Below are 15298 nucleotides of genomic sequence, written 5' to 3'. Positions count from 1 at the left end.
TTTGTGTGTGTGTGTATATGTGTATACATGTATACATATTTGTATGTATGTATCAACAATAAAGCATATATATGTTGAGGTATATAATGTGTATATATGTAATATGTGTATATATACATGTGTAAGTGTATATATACATTTGTATATTTATACATATGTGTATATGTACAAATGTATATATGTGTATATATACTCATTATATCTACCCACATATGTATATACACACACATATACGTATACATAAACATGTGTATATTTAAATACATATATTTATATATACACGTGAAAATATACACACGTGTGTATATATACACACATATGTAAAAACACGTATGTAAATATACACACATGTATATATACACACATGTAAATACACACACATATGAGTATATAATTTACAAGAATCACTTGGCACAAACATTTGGAGCTGCTGCCTGGATGATGACTTAAATGAGCGCTGGCGGGTTTGGACAGAGATGAGCTCATGTAGCTGTACGACGGGAATCACAGTATCACATTATAGAATACTACAGTGGTACTGCTTCTGCCCAGTACTATCGTACGGCAATAAATGATACTGCGAGAAAAAAATGATCTATTTCCACACTGCACTTGACAACATGAATGTACCGGAGGGACTCAAGATAACTGCGAATGAGTCTGGTTTCTCTCGTCGGGGAGGCGTGTGATGACATCAGCATCAGTGGTGTCAGGAGGTATGGACGGGGTTTTATGCATCGGTCTAATATCTGATAATTCCATCGGCCCAGGTTTGCTCCGGTCTCCTCTTTGCTCATCTGCTGCTGCTGATGATGACAAGGAAACAATGCACTAAATATATCATTTGAGGGTTTTTCTTTTGGGGAATAAATAAATTGTGTTTTATTTTTCACATATGAGCTCCAAAACACCTGTATCACTGTTTTACCCTCCATGATGAAAACAAAAAAGTCGGCCATCGCTGATGGTGTCTGCTGAGTGTTCTCACCGGGTTCTGTCCACGACTGATGGCGGTCCTATAATCCAGGTGTTGCTGGTGGGACGACATTTACAGGTGCACAACTTTTCTGCGTGTCACCGTCTCAACTTGAGGAGGTGCACCAAGACCGAGAATGAATAATCCTCCTCTGTTTGCACAAAAGTGAGCTTTAAATTCTTTTTTTTTCTTTAAAACCAAAGGCTTTTATTTGTATTTGACATGTAGAGTGGGTTTGCTTTCCCGCAGTATCTGCTGATAATGTAAATTTTATCCCGTTATTGACTTTCATATTTACATTGCTGTCCCTTTCCCTTGTGTTTATCTGTTTGCTCATGCAGGAATGCAATATTAATGCTCACGGTTTCATCGCTGGCTGTCCTTTCACTCACTGCCTGTTCTAATTCTGGCGTGTTTCATCTCCACTTAACTTTGAGGGAGAAAATAGATTCAGACTAAACACCTCTCCAGACTCTTGTGTCTCCAGACAGCAGCGTTTCAGCAGTTTCATTATCCGTCCCGTGGCCACTTTTAGCCTGCCGGCAGGACGTCTGCAATTTCATACTGTTTGGGTTTGTATTTGTGCCCGTTTAAAGCTTGAAAAGTGTCTTTGACGAGTCGTATCTCTCTCTGTGGGTCTTCTATTTCCAGTCGTGTTGACAGTCTGCGCCAGGCATCGTGGATTAATGACACTCTGATTGGCCTGGCGAGTTTTTTCTGTCAGCCTCCTGACAGGATCGCCTTCACGTGGTCATCAGCTGTGACGGGCTTTGACAGCTTTATAAACACCTGCGATGAGAGCGGAGCGAGTGGGCTGTGTCCTGGGATTATTTTCAGGGTCTTAATTGAGGGTGACAGAATCGTTAGTCCTCAGAAGTTCTGTTCCTTCTTAAAATGCCAGTAAAGCACAATTAAAATGAGGCTTCGTTGTGGTGGCACTGGGACAAAAGAACAAGCCACAGGTAAGTTAGCTTGAGTGAACGTCCCCTCGTCCTACAGTCCGCCGTTTTCCAGTGGTATCTTGGTTAAACATCTGACTGGCGTTGGATTTTTGGGGTCGACGCCAAGAACCGATGAACCGTCCGATATTCCTCAGAAAATACACGCATGTAATACTTTGCAACATTCCCTCAAAGATGGTTCAAATATAAATACAAAGTATTGGTACAAATTCCACCACACCTGTACGTTCAAAAGTTTGTTTTTTGTAGCTTAGAAATGAAAGTTGCTAACAAATTGTTAAACAAAATCTGCAGAGGTTTTGTTCGTCTTTAAACGTCATCACGTTGAACGCCGAGGAAGTGCAAAGTGTTGTCGCGTTGACATCGCAACCAGAGATGTAGCTCATTCGTAGCCGTTAGCTTTGTGCTTCTAGCGACTGAAGTTACGCCTCAAAAATCACAAAGCTAATGTTATTTAGTGAAGATAACCTTGCTAAAAAAAAAAACAAACAAAAAAAAATCAAATCATAAATGTTTGTCTGGGGCTTATTTTGAGAAAGAATCAAAATCCACTGGGAAAATCCCATGGTGATGCTAGCGTGGGTTAGCATACGCCATCCCTACAGCTCTCTGTTTATCCTGAAACGGTGTCGTTAGCTGGCAGCGCATTTTGCGGCTAACTGGCTGAATGGGGACGCTACTGTGAGATTTTCCAGTTTTAAACGACTTTAAAGATCTTCTTTATGTGTAACACAACAACAGTTTGTGTTTCATCACAGATCAACAGCTTCTCCTGCTCGGGGAGAGTCACAGAGGAGGCGGACTGTCTCTAATGACCACAGTACACTAGCCAGCTACATCACTGCTCCTGTCTTTTTTTTTTTTTTTTTTAAATAGTTGAAATATTCCATTTGTGCTAACTTCATATTATCATTCGTCTGTACTCATACAGCAAAGTGGATCTATCTTTTCTGGAGGAAGTCCATCCGGGAAAGGCAGGAAGTCATTAGAAGTGGAGATGAGGCAGGGTGAGTTGGAGGCTTTACTCAGAATAACTTCAAAGTGGTGAAATTTAAGAAGAATATCAAAGGTGGAGCTTCCTGTTGAGTCCATGACAAATTCAGTTTTTGACATTCATGCTTAAATTTCTTTTTAAAAAGACAAAAAAAAAAAAAAAGTATGAAGTCCCCTTCATGACAGTGTTTCTTCAGAGTAGGCCACATCAAGAGAAAGGAGTGAGCAACACATTCGGGGTGTTTAGTCAGATTTTCTCTCTTCTTAATTATCTTCAAGGATGCGTTTAAAGGCTGTGACTGCATCAAACAGTTAAAGCAGACGAATAAGGCCAAATCCAAGCGTCATGTTTCTTTTTTTATTGTCCATAAAATGTCAAGACATTTTTGGAAAACGCTCATCACAGCCGCACAGAGGCCCCAGAGAGACACGTTCAGGTTGCTAATAATGTCCATCCAACAGTGTCGTAAATGGAAACACAGCAGCAAATCCTCACGTTAAAGGGAGCAACTCAGCTGAAAGAGAGACTGAAACAATGAATCGCTCGTGAAAATGTATTGTTTTCATCGACTTAATTGTTGCAACTCCAGTATATAATGGTTATGATAATGAGATATTATTCTATAATCTGGCTGTAACTCCCACAAATGAAACATAAATTCAGAATCCTCTCAAGTTAGGTAGATATTTGTGCCAGGAAAGTTTTAAGAAGCTGAACCTTTCCCATACACATCACCTGTTGACGCAAACGCTAAAAGGTCAAAGGTCAGGTTATACATCCTCCCTTCCTATGTTGATTTATATTAAGCGTAACATTTCCAGCAGTCTGTAGCCGTATTTAGAAGCATGCAACGTCTCATTTCCTCGCCAGATTAGTCGTTGTAGTGAGAAAATAGCAACACTGTTGATGAGATTAATCTGTAAACGGCTAAGCGTGCGTTATCATGTGGCATCTTGTTGGATCGGAATGAGAGGAGATTTCTGTTCAGTTCATTTATTTATTTATCACACTTTTTCCATGTGGAAACTAGTGCTGTGGACGTAGGTGCAACACTAGATGGCAGTGTTGCACTACAATATTTGTACCTGCCAGAGCGTCTCTGTCTTGACTCAGTACAGTACATCTCACACATTGCTTACGTTCTCTTCTGGTGCCAGCATCTTATCTAACCTCACTGGAAAAATTGAATTAGAGGAAGTACATTGCTGCCCTACTTCTTCCACTGTCTAACTACCTCTTCTCCGGTTCAACTTTAGCAGCCGCTGCTAGGATTTCAGTAATAATAGAACATATTTGCGCTGGACAGAAGTCTTGTTTTCCCTGACATCACTTCAGAGCTCGCTGTTTTTCTTCTGTTAGAGTCCATGTTTCTCCTTTCTTTTGTCTTGTCTCGGTCACAGCAGGCTAGTTTGATTATCTCGGTCCTTGACAGCCCTCCGGGCCTTTTCTGCACACACTAAATCCCAATTATCTCGCTCCGTTTTGGAGCCATTTGAACTTTACTAATCTCTGGATCTGCAAAGCCCAGAAAATCCCCCAATTCTTCTGATTAGATTCATAATGAGAGAATAAATAGTGAATTTGTGCGCAGACACAGAACAAAGATGGGATTGTCAGTCCCATGCGATGATTATTCATTCGCTGCTGCCGCTGCTTACTAAATATCCATTGATCACATTGAGAATACTTTCAAATAATTCCTAATAATTCTGAAATTTGTGCGTGTCATTCTGACGTTTCTGTGTTTGCTTTTAACAAGCGAACTACGAAAAGTGGGGGGAAAGGCAGAAAAGAGTCATTGAGCATCCGTCTGATCAATCTCACCGGGGCGTAAATGTGCTAAGCAGATAATTCAAGGAGTTTCGGGGCTAAGAGGTATTGGGATTGAGGGTAAATTTCTTAATTACTGTGGCTTTGTTGGCCAACAGCCGGGCAAACACCAGCCGAAATGTGCCAAGTATTGATCCCTGCTTTCATTACTCTGTGGGCCAGTTGTAAATGCGTGGTTTCACTTCAGCCCCCTCACTGGAGTCTATGGAAATGATGATTGATTTTATTTTCATCTTTGCACCCTTGTAAAATGGCATTAGGATGCCTCTCTCAATCACCTTTGCTCTGAGAACTTCTGAACACGACGGCTTCTCCCACTCGTTAGCGCCAGCACCTTTGCAGTAGTAGTAAGCTTGTTCATTTTGGCAGCTGCTTTTTCCTTAGTTTAGTCAAAGTTTTAGTTGACCAAGTGTGAGAATTTTAGCCTTTGTCAAAGAAAACAAGCCAGATATTAACATAAGAGAGTAGACAAATTCCCATATTAATATATTTGCTGACACATAAAATATATTTGATGGGGTTTTTTTTCCCCGTTTTGCAACAATCCCTTGTTGTTCCTGTCAAACAGGCAGGACGGTTTACGATGTAACAAACTTTGATTTTATATCAGTCAAGCTCTATATTTTAGTTGAGTTTTTCAGTCACCGAAAATTTGGCAGTTTTATGAACATTAGTTTCCACCACATTTTCAGCTTTGGATTATTCTTCATTTTAGTCTTGTTGGGTCAACAGAGTCTGGAGAAGTTTTTTGTCTCATTTCCGTCCTTTGATAGTTTTGGTTCATCAGACCTGAACAAGGGCAGCAGAGGAACTGGTTTTCTTCACCCTGGTAACCTGGCCGCGCCACTGGTCGGCCTGACCTCATTGCTGCTACAGCAGGCCTTTGCTGCACAGCTTCATTCCTTTTTGAAGTTGCTCTTTCATGCTGCTTTGCAGAACATAAAAGCTGCTTGTTGGACTCTGAGAGAACAATACACCCGGTTGCGTTCTCTGGGTTTGTTTGGGAACTTGGGCTGCTTGTTTCCAGTGGACACACTGAAATTACATTTGGGGGCCTCATCAGGTAACTCAGCGAATATGAAATGAATAATGCAATGCATGGAGAGAATAACTGAAACATCAAATGTGTTGCTTATTGCGCATTCTGCTGTAGTGGCATTTCTGCTTGTGATAGCCTAGCTGGCGCGTGCAGTTAATCAGCAGATGCTGCAGCTACGGTCTCCTGCCGGAGCTCGCACAGTACAAAGGAAACCCTTGAGGAAACAGGAGCTTTATTGCATTATGTTGGTCCAGAAAACCATGCAAACACAACATGGTGCTCTCAGGTACGCATGCACATACAAACCAAGTGGATTTGGCGGTACTTGTGTGCAGCAGCTCGACTGAAAGGCCCAGTGTTTCCCGGGGATGATTGACACCATGGGGAGCATAATTGCATGAGTCACAGAGACCTCCCTGGCCCTTTGAGTGAGTGGTTGGCTCGGAAAACCGCTTCGGTCGTGACAGCCCATCTGGAGGTATATCACAAGCAAGTCAAAGAGGCCCAACGAGACGCCTAGTGCCACAACAGTAAACAGCCGTCGCTGTTTGGAGGTAGACGGGAGGCACTTGAGTCGTATCTAAAATCACAAGCATATCCGCTATGTGCCCCCAGAGGCCTCAGTGCCCATCAAGCCAGACTGAACTCGCCGTATCTGAAGTAGCTGATGGTGTCACAGCTTGTCACAGTTGTTTTTACATCTTGAAAACACTTTGTGTACATCTGTTTTGTGACAGATGAGTCATTTCAACAGAGCTGAGTTTCGGGAGAATATTGGGACGTGCTCCTGACATGCAGGAATGGAGGGCTGCAGGTCAGGTTTAGGGTAGCCTGCTGGTGTGCTCTGTGGGGCTGCACTCCTGATCGAAACTGAATGGTGGCTTAAGACAGTGGTTAAAGTCCTGAACCCCCTGAAAAATGAAGCCTCCTGGTCTGTGCTGTCACAGATGGTGGCGGACATTGCTCTTATGTCACCAGTGCTTCTCTCGAGGTATCAGAGAGTGAAGTTTCCTCAACTCGCACCACTATCTGCTGTTACACTCGCACCGCCAGTGGCTATTCTAGTCCCGCTAACATCAGAGCTAGCTCTGTCAGACACAGTACTGGAACCCTCAAAGCAGATGCCTTCTGCCGTCAGTGCTCGGACTTCAGTCATTGTTCTGCGTCCAGTGGGTGTGGGGTGAGATTGTTACAATCATTTCATCGTATTTGAGCAAGTTAGCAAGCTAGCCAACATCCTGAGCACTAAAAAGTCATACTTATTCCAACCCACGATGCAATGGACACGTGCCTGCTGGGGAAGCATCCCCAGAGGAATTGCCCACAGCTGTGGAATGAGGTGGATCAGGGTCCGAGGATGAGTGGGTTTCTGGATTTTGAGAGGATACTCTAGATATTTTGGAGGGGTGTCACCCAGATGTAACTGCACATACTGCTGGGGGTACATCCCAATTTGTGAATCATGGGCTTTGTGTAATAAATAAATGAGGTGCAGCATGCGCTGAATGTGTGCTAAAGCACCCAAATATTATTTTTGCTGCTTTGATATTCCAGCTTACAAATGGCATTCAGACTTAAGGAAACGTCTCTGGTTGGAACAGACACATGAAAGAAGTCACATCAGTATATTTTACTTTAAAAATGTAAGTTATGGCGCAAGGACGAAACTTCCCTCTAAGAGTGTGAAACATTTCACAATTTAAATATCAGTCAGAATTCTCATAATTAGAGTTATGTGGATGCACAAATATGAGGCGAAAGCTAGTTAGCAAACTTGCATCGCGCCTTTTTTAACAAGAACATGATAATTACTAATCAAATAGCGAGTGCTTGACCGTGCTGCTGCAGCATACCAAAATCACAAGTCCTTTCCAGCCTCTCCAAGCACACTGTGTATCCATCTTTGTCTTAAACCCACGCAGCAGCTCCCAGGGCACGCTTGTGGCCTCGGTCAGATATCCAGAGGAATGGATACAAATAGCCGTATCCCTTCATGGCTTTATTCTGTCCTCCTGCTCATGTTGCAGCAACTTATCAATACACTTTTTGTTCAAAAAATGCAGCATAACCAGAGACCTCTCCAATATCTATAGACTCATAAAATTGTATAGACTCTCTAGTAAAGCTTTTACTGCACAGCCAAAATTATTTATCTTTATTGAGTCTTAAACCCAGACTTTTCTTGAAATAACTCCTGCAACAGCACCCAACTTTCCAGTGCAGGTGAAATAAATTGTGCTTTGGAAAAAGCTTTTTGTGCAGGATTTTCATACTCTGACTGTCGTCTTAACAGGGTTGATATTGGAGTATCGCTGTCTGTGTAAAGGTAATTAGTGCGAGGCCATAGGTTGTCAATGAGAACGAGCTCTGGATGTATTAATCCCGCATCCTCATCTGCATTTTTTTCTCGCCACTCAGTCGTGATTGATTTGCCTGTGTGCATCATAAGCAATTATTGTGTTTAGCTATTGAGTTCTGCGGGAGTATTTTGCAGGGAGCAGCAGCTTTGCGCGGTGTGTGTCCACAACAGCTTTGGTTTTCCTCTGCCGATACACAAAGGTCCCACCGGCAGCATCGGCTGGTTTTGCATCCACTTGGATTGTTGTGAATCGCACGTAGCGGGGAAAACTACTTGAATTACAATGTACACAATCATCATGACATATTTTTCTCCGCCTTCAGTCAGCCTTTGATATATCTGTTTTCATTCTGGAGAGAGGAGATGGGAGATGTACTGAATAACTGAGATGACGCTCATGAAATTTGACCGAGTGGCAGCAACACTTCGTCTGGCTTTGCCAAGAGTTTTTTGCTGTCAGCGAAGCTGTTTCCTGGCTGCTCTCGTCTGTTAATGCTACATGTTTGCTTTGGCTGCCAATGCCATTTACTTTTGAGTTAAGGTGCAGGTGGAAAACACATCCATGACTTCAAATTGTTTCCCACCTTTCAAAACCTTTGACCTGACGAAGGCCCAGAACGAATCAAAAACTCCCCTTGTTTTTCTGGTGTTGTGCCTGCGGGAGATGTGTGTAAAACCACCTCTCTACAGTTAGTAACTGGGACAGCTAAAATGAGGTCTTTGAATAAAATATTGATAACGTAGTTTGGGTGTTTTTATGTGCACTTTGGTGAGGTTTGACCAGTTTTTTGGAATGGAAACTTCGCTTTATCTACTGGATGGATGAACGACCTTCCCCCTGAAGATGTTCCTTCACTTTACAACCCATTGTTGGTGGCTGTGCCATCTCTAGCATGATAAACACCTCACACTATTGAGTGCTGCTCTCATGTACGCTTTTCTCATCATTTATTACCCCCCCCCCCCCCCCTTGAATTTGTTACCTCCTGTCTGTATTTCTAGGGATTATTCCACCACCATGTTTTCAGCAGCAGCGATGAAGATTAGGACCTGGACATTTTCAGGCTCAGCGCTTCCGTCATGATTTACTGCACCAACTGAACCATCTAAAATAACTGGTTACAAAACAATGTAAATTCAGTCCGTGGGTGGATTCTCCCTTTTAACCTTCAGGTTTGGCAGTCAAATCATAACACTTCTACCCATCATCCCTGTGGGATCCATAACCGAGCCTGTAGCGTATTCAGCAAATGCACATTAAGCCTTCGCAGACCACAATGAGAGAAGTGAAATGTGTGGGCTGGCTAAGCTTCTGACACGTACTGTAAATACATCTGTTCACTTTGTTAGGGACATTTGCTCTGAAACCAAACGTCTTTGCAGCTGCTTTGGCCGGGTGGTTTCTTCTTAATTGAGACAGCCTGACTTGGTATCCCTTTTAAAGACTAAAAGAAATCCATATCACCATGACTTTTCAAGATGAGCTCGTTCTTTAATATTGTTAGTAGCTGATCGAGGAAATCTAGACCATAAATCATGAATGCAAATCAAATCTGGCTTCTTGTGATGTTTTAGTGGAGGCAGAGAGGATGGAGCCATTTGATTTATTTACAGTGCCACTACATCTGCTCTTGCCTTTGATTTTAAGTGCAGGTTTGTTGTGAGATTTGTCACAGGGAACATCAGGGACTTCAAGAAATTGCAAAACTCCTCTGACATTTTTGCGGCGCAGTAATTCCTCCTCTTCTTCATGTGTGTTCCAGGGAGTATCTCCATCATTTTTATGTGTCATACCTGTATTGGACTACATGGCGATTTTTGTTGTTGTTGTCTGGTTTGTCACATATACCTTGTCATGACAGGCGATCATTGTGCCATAAATTTCCTGCCGTGTCGTGGTTGTGCGACTGGCAAAACTCTACGATTCATTGATGTACGGCGCAATCGGGGAGGAGCAACAACTTGCTGCCAGTCAAAACAACAGGGGCGCTGTGTGTGATGCTGGCCCGTCAGGTCGTCCTTGAGTCCCAGTGGATGTTGGAGGCAAATTTGAAGCAATTCACTCAAGGCGCTCCAGAGATATCCCAACAACAGTGGGACACTAATCTACCGCCTCCAGTCAGCGGCTGTTGCAGAAACCAACTGTCAAAAGGTTTCAGCATAAATTTGTCACCTGCATAACATTGCGCTACTGTTGCTAATGTTACTACCACTTGTGCAACCTCGAGGAAATGTCAAAGTTTCCACCTGACAGTGGTCAACATCTGCCGCTCGCGATCTTTACAGCCTTGCACCAGACAGCACTTTTTCATCATGTCAGTCGACTTCAAGCATGTTAAGAACTGTCGCACTAGATGAGGGAAAAAAACAAAAAATAGGCAGGGTGGTGGAGCGTCCCTCACCCGTCATGGCTGTTTTTGGATTTATGTGCCACTACACGGGATTAAGATGTGTGTTCATCAGCACAAATGTTTGTAATCGGTCAAATGGCAGAAATGTGTTGGTCACAACAAAACGGCGTCCGATCTGTCCATGAGCCATCTGATCCTGAGCCTGGCTGAGCTGTAAGCTTTGAGGCCCTCATGCTAGTGAGTTACAGCCCTTCTGTACGTGCTGCACAGAATCATTCAAACAAAGCCAGTCATTTGGTCCTAATTGGCCCGGTTGCTCTGCAGTCTTATAAATTGTTTTCCGAGCTCTGTCGGTGTCCAGGCTGCAGCCTTTACCGAACTGTAAAGCAAGGCCCATTTTCATCTTAGCGGCGGAGGTAATTTTATTGACTTATTGCATAAAGCTGTTGTATAACCGATCTCACAAGCTTCATCTCCCTGGCAGTTAAAAAGCGATGATTTGTCATGTTGACTCCCATGGTGCTTTACATCGCCCTAAAACAAGCCGCCTCTATCCCTTGCCAATGAACGCTCGCCGCCTTAACGTAAACAGCAGTTTTATTGTGCCCCAGTCAGTGAGCCTCAAAATCAATCCTCAGGAGACACGCCAGAACGTCTATAGCCATACAGGTGCATTAATACAGATGGATAAACGGCGCAGGGCTAACGCCGGGGAAGGCAAACACAGAGATGAGGGGATCAGAGACTTTCTCAACCATCTTTTCTTCTCAGTTTAAAACTTAAGCTGTGATGAAAGTTAAACAAAAGCTTAATTTCACTCCTACCGAACCCTTAATGGGCTTTGTGCCTCCAGAGACGGCACAATCTCTGAGCAACAAACTGTGGACAACAGAAAGTGGGGCAGACATGCAGGTGTAACGTTGGAAAAAAGGAGTCTCCTCAGCCTTGTTCTTTAGGCTAACCTGGTTTATGGTATAGATGCACCTGCAGTGCACGTGTGCAGACTGTTGCACGGCGTTTCTCAGAGAGCTGACAGCTCAGTGCACTGCATCACCACAGCCCTGCAGGGCTTCTTTTTCCCAAACAATGCGGTCAACAACATATTTTAAACAGTAGGCATTCAGTGTGCTGGAGTTCTGGAAATGCCTTTACCCTCGGTACCTCATACAGGAGGTGATGCAAATGATCAAGGAGCCTGTAGTACTAAAACATACTTTCACTACAGGAGCCAAACAAAAGAGGACACTCACCTCAAGAATTAGGAATTCACAAGTTCAAAATGGCAGGATTGCTGGATCTTAGCATGTTTGCGTCAGCCACTCCTCCTTTAGCGACCTCAAGTGTCCAGAGTTAAATAAGATTGTGATAGAGGTGATAATTGATTATTTGACCTGCTGTAAGAGCTGACCAGAATCTCTGATGATGCACGTCTCAGTATGGCACATTTTTTTAGTTGTCTGCAGCAGGATTTCTCAAGTGTGGTTTCCGATTGGGGTGGCACGGTGGTGCAGCGGTCAGCACTGTGGCCTCGCAGCAAGAAGGTTCTGGGTTCCAGCCCCAGCTGCAGCACGGGGTCTTTCTGTGTGAGTCTCCATGTTCTCCCTGTTCCTGCTGGGTTCTCTCTGGTACTCCAGCTTCCTCCCACAGTCCAAAGACATCAAGAGGGGACCAGGTTAATCCAGACTCTAAATTGACAGTAGGCGTGGCTGGGAGAGCCAATGGTTGTCTGTCTATATGTGTTGGCCCTGCCATGGACTGGTGACCCGTCCAGAGTCTGGGATAGGCTCCAACCCCCCCCCCCCCCCACAACCTTTTACAGGATAAGTGGTAGAAAATGGATGGATGGATGATTGGATTGGTGTCAAACTTTCAGACCAATCCTCTTTTATGCATGGGCACCTAATTTTGTCTCATTTTTCATGTGAATTTCCTGCCTGCATCTTTGTTCAGACCATGGAAGTAGAAGTCACATGATGTCAATGAAAGGGGACTGTATGAGGTGGAGGACGTGGTTGATGATAGACACGAAAAGACGACTTCAGTTGCGGCTGTTCTATGCTGTTCTGACAGGATACTTGGATATTGTAAAGTCACTGACTCAGCTGAACCTGAACTACGATCGTCTTTCAACCTTAATCAAGTTTTTTTCATGCCCTAAATCCAACCTGTGCCAAAAAAAACAACCCAAAAGAACAAAGCCTCGTATCACATGATCAGAACATGCAGAGGTTTTTGCACTTCCTGTGTTTGATTCACTTTTCAGCCCTGGAGGTTGCTGTTTGGAAAACCCAAATATGAAAAAACAGCTGTACACAGTCGTGCTCGAGATGAAATGTTTCCTCCAGGTTCCTCCCACCATCGGCACCCCTGACCATAGCAGTGTTGGCGAGAGCTGGAGTTCGTGCCTGGTCTCTGCTCTGTGGCCCTCCTGGGTTAAAGGAAGAGGATATTTTTTGCTGTTTGCCTTCAATAAAGACTTTCCTCTAGTCACCCGTCGGTACTTACACTACATCTGTGAAAATCACCCACAGTGGCTGTACAAACATGCACAATCATCTCTTGTACAAGCAGCAGAACTCCAGTGTTCCATCTTCAAAATGCTCTGGCATGTACACACGCACACACACACACACACACACACACACACACACACACACACACACAAACAGTGTGTGAAAAGTGCCATGAATTTGCATGCTGACAACGATTTCTTGTGAGATTACTACTAGCTGATTGATGGCCACACTGTTGCCCCAGAAACCACCTTGGGCGATGTGATATGACTCTGCCGTTATCAGACACTAAAGCATATTCCTGTAGTTAATCTTCCCAAATGGGCGTTCACAGAAGATATCCGCCTCCACGGGCGTTGAATGGTAATGAAAGACGGCCTTTTCCAGCGGTGCAGCTGAACGTATTTGATTTCAGAGCAGCTAATATGACAAAGATGATGGCGGAAAGGAAGCTCCGCTGGCGTGATTCCCCAACACACAATGGAAACCTCCGTGTAAGACACAGGTTTGTTGATATGACAGAGGAAATTAGTGCTATTCAGTTAATTAAATCAGGTGATTAATCATGATGTCAGACAAGAACGCTGCAGATGTAATCGAGTGCCGAGCAAGAAAGGCATCAAGCGAGGACAGAATGCATAATAACATTGTTTGACAATAATTTAAATCCATAACGCCCTCTCAAGAAGATAAATCAATGCATGGAAAAATTACATGATGGAGGAAAAGTGTGTGTGCGCGTGTGTGTGTGCGTGTGCAATCAGAAAGGCATTCACTCGTCAGCTTTTGTCTCTTATTACTTTTGAATCAATTTGTGTTTGGCAGGTGAGCTCATGAGGGAAGAGACAACTTTGGGACATTTGCACACAACTCAACAGGCGAGTCAGAGATGTTTTTCGGGTCTAGATCATAAGTGAGTCATCAGTGTGGACCTCAGAGTCCATGACCACGTTTTCAATCCATCAGTTCACCTCACTGATGTCCAGGCAAAGGAAAAAAACAACAACAAAGGCGTCAGGCCACACTAGAAATGCTCCCTGCTGATGCTTTGGAACCAAGTTGATGCCAGAATTCTGGGAGTATCTTGTCAGTCTGTCTTCATCTCTGTCTCTCTTGTCTCTAGCTCACTTTCCTCATCCATCTCTTTGTCTCTGACTCTCTTTCTCCCCCCACCGGTCGAGGCAGATGGCCGCCCCCATAGCGTCAGACTTTACTAAACGCTGTCACTTTGTATTTGAAAGGAGATGCTGGACCAATCGGAACAGAGGTGCAGCATCTAGACTAGTCAAGCCTAGTTAAGCTGGACTCGGCATGTGGGGATGTGCAGATGAAGATTTTAGGATATTAGAGCCAAACATGGACGCCACTCCAGCTGCTGGCACTGACGCCTTGTAGCTGTTCCACTGACAGCTCTGTTTGAAGGACTGCAGCGTTGGGGAGTACAAAAATGCTTCTGGCTGATTGTCTCGATCCTCCTCTCCTATTTTGTAGTGTTTCATCCTCTGCTTTGATGGTTCTGTTGGCTGTTATTCCGGTGGTTTCTTATCAAGTAGGAGATTGGAGAAGTGGCCCTACTCCCCTGCTGTTTACTGCTCCTCCTCATCTGAATCAACCAGAGTAGCACTGTGGTTTCACACTTTTTTTCTTAGTTCCATTTCCAATTATTATTAATTATTTATCACTTTGACAGAATCCCGAAAATTATCTGTCTTTTAACTCAATACACTTCCTTATATTTTGTGTTCGTCTTCTCACCTTTGACAAAAAAAGTGTTTTCCTACTTGTTTTACGAGACTGTTTTGGGGATTTGTCTGTGCATATCTGCATTTTGGCATTATTACGTGAGATTAATATCTAACACTGTGGTTACGTCCACATTCCTGCACGCTGGTGCGTACAAACTGTGTATCACGTACTCATATTATTTATTGATGTAATTTATCATTTACTTGAAGAAGTCTCCTATTGATTGGTGTCACGCGAACAACAATTTGTCAGTTGTCAGTGTAGCGCGCTGCTCCTATAATGAATAGCACTCAAACGTGCATTAGATGTTAAAGCGTGTCAAAACCAGCGGCCGCCGTTTTCTGCTGCTGTGTCATTAATAATTCCTGTAACTGAGATTTAGAAGAATTTTCTGTCCTGGACCGAATTGAGCCGTCGTGACAGAGAGCAGCACAAGTGTGAAATACTTTTTAAGCCAATGTAGACCTTGAAAACCGAGAAAAACCTGCCGTTCTTGTAAATGCTAGTAATAAATGAACCCTGAGGGTT

General features: G+C 43.6%; 1 protein-coding gene and 1 long non-coding RNA gene across 3 annotated transcripts in view; both read left to right on the top strand.

Annotated features, from left to right (window-relative positions):
* Positions 1 to 15298, top strand: part of dpp6a (dipeptidyl-peptidase 6a) — a 203801-nt gene that overhangs the window by 1210 nt on the left and 187293 nt on the right. The window lies entirely within an intron of this gene.
* On the top strand, positions 1781 to 13894 carry LOC147241372 (uncharacterized). The gene is made up of 3 exons (XR_015111059.1): positions 1781 to 1938; positions 2870 to 2945; positions 13850 to 13894. It is a non-coding gene; the product is annotated as an uncharacterized LOC147241372 (long non-coding RNA).

The sequence above is a fragment of the Aulostomus chinensis genome, chromosome 21, assembly GCF_037954235.1.
Source record: "Aulostomus chinensis isolate RoL2024-O1b breed Wild chromosome 21, RoL_Achi_v1.0, whole genome shotgun sequence".
NCBI classification, from domain to species: Eukaryota; Metazoa; Chordata; class Actinopteri; order Syngnathiformes; family Aulostomidae; genus Aulostomus; species Aulostomus chinensis.
The sequence above is the reverse complement of the archived record's forward strand: the minus strand, read 5'-3'. Positions and strand labels throughout refer to the sequence as shown.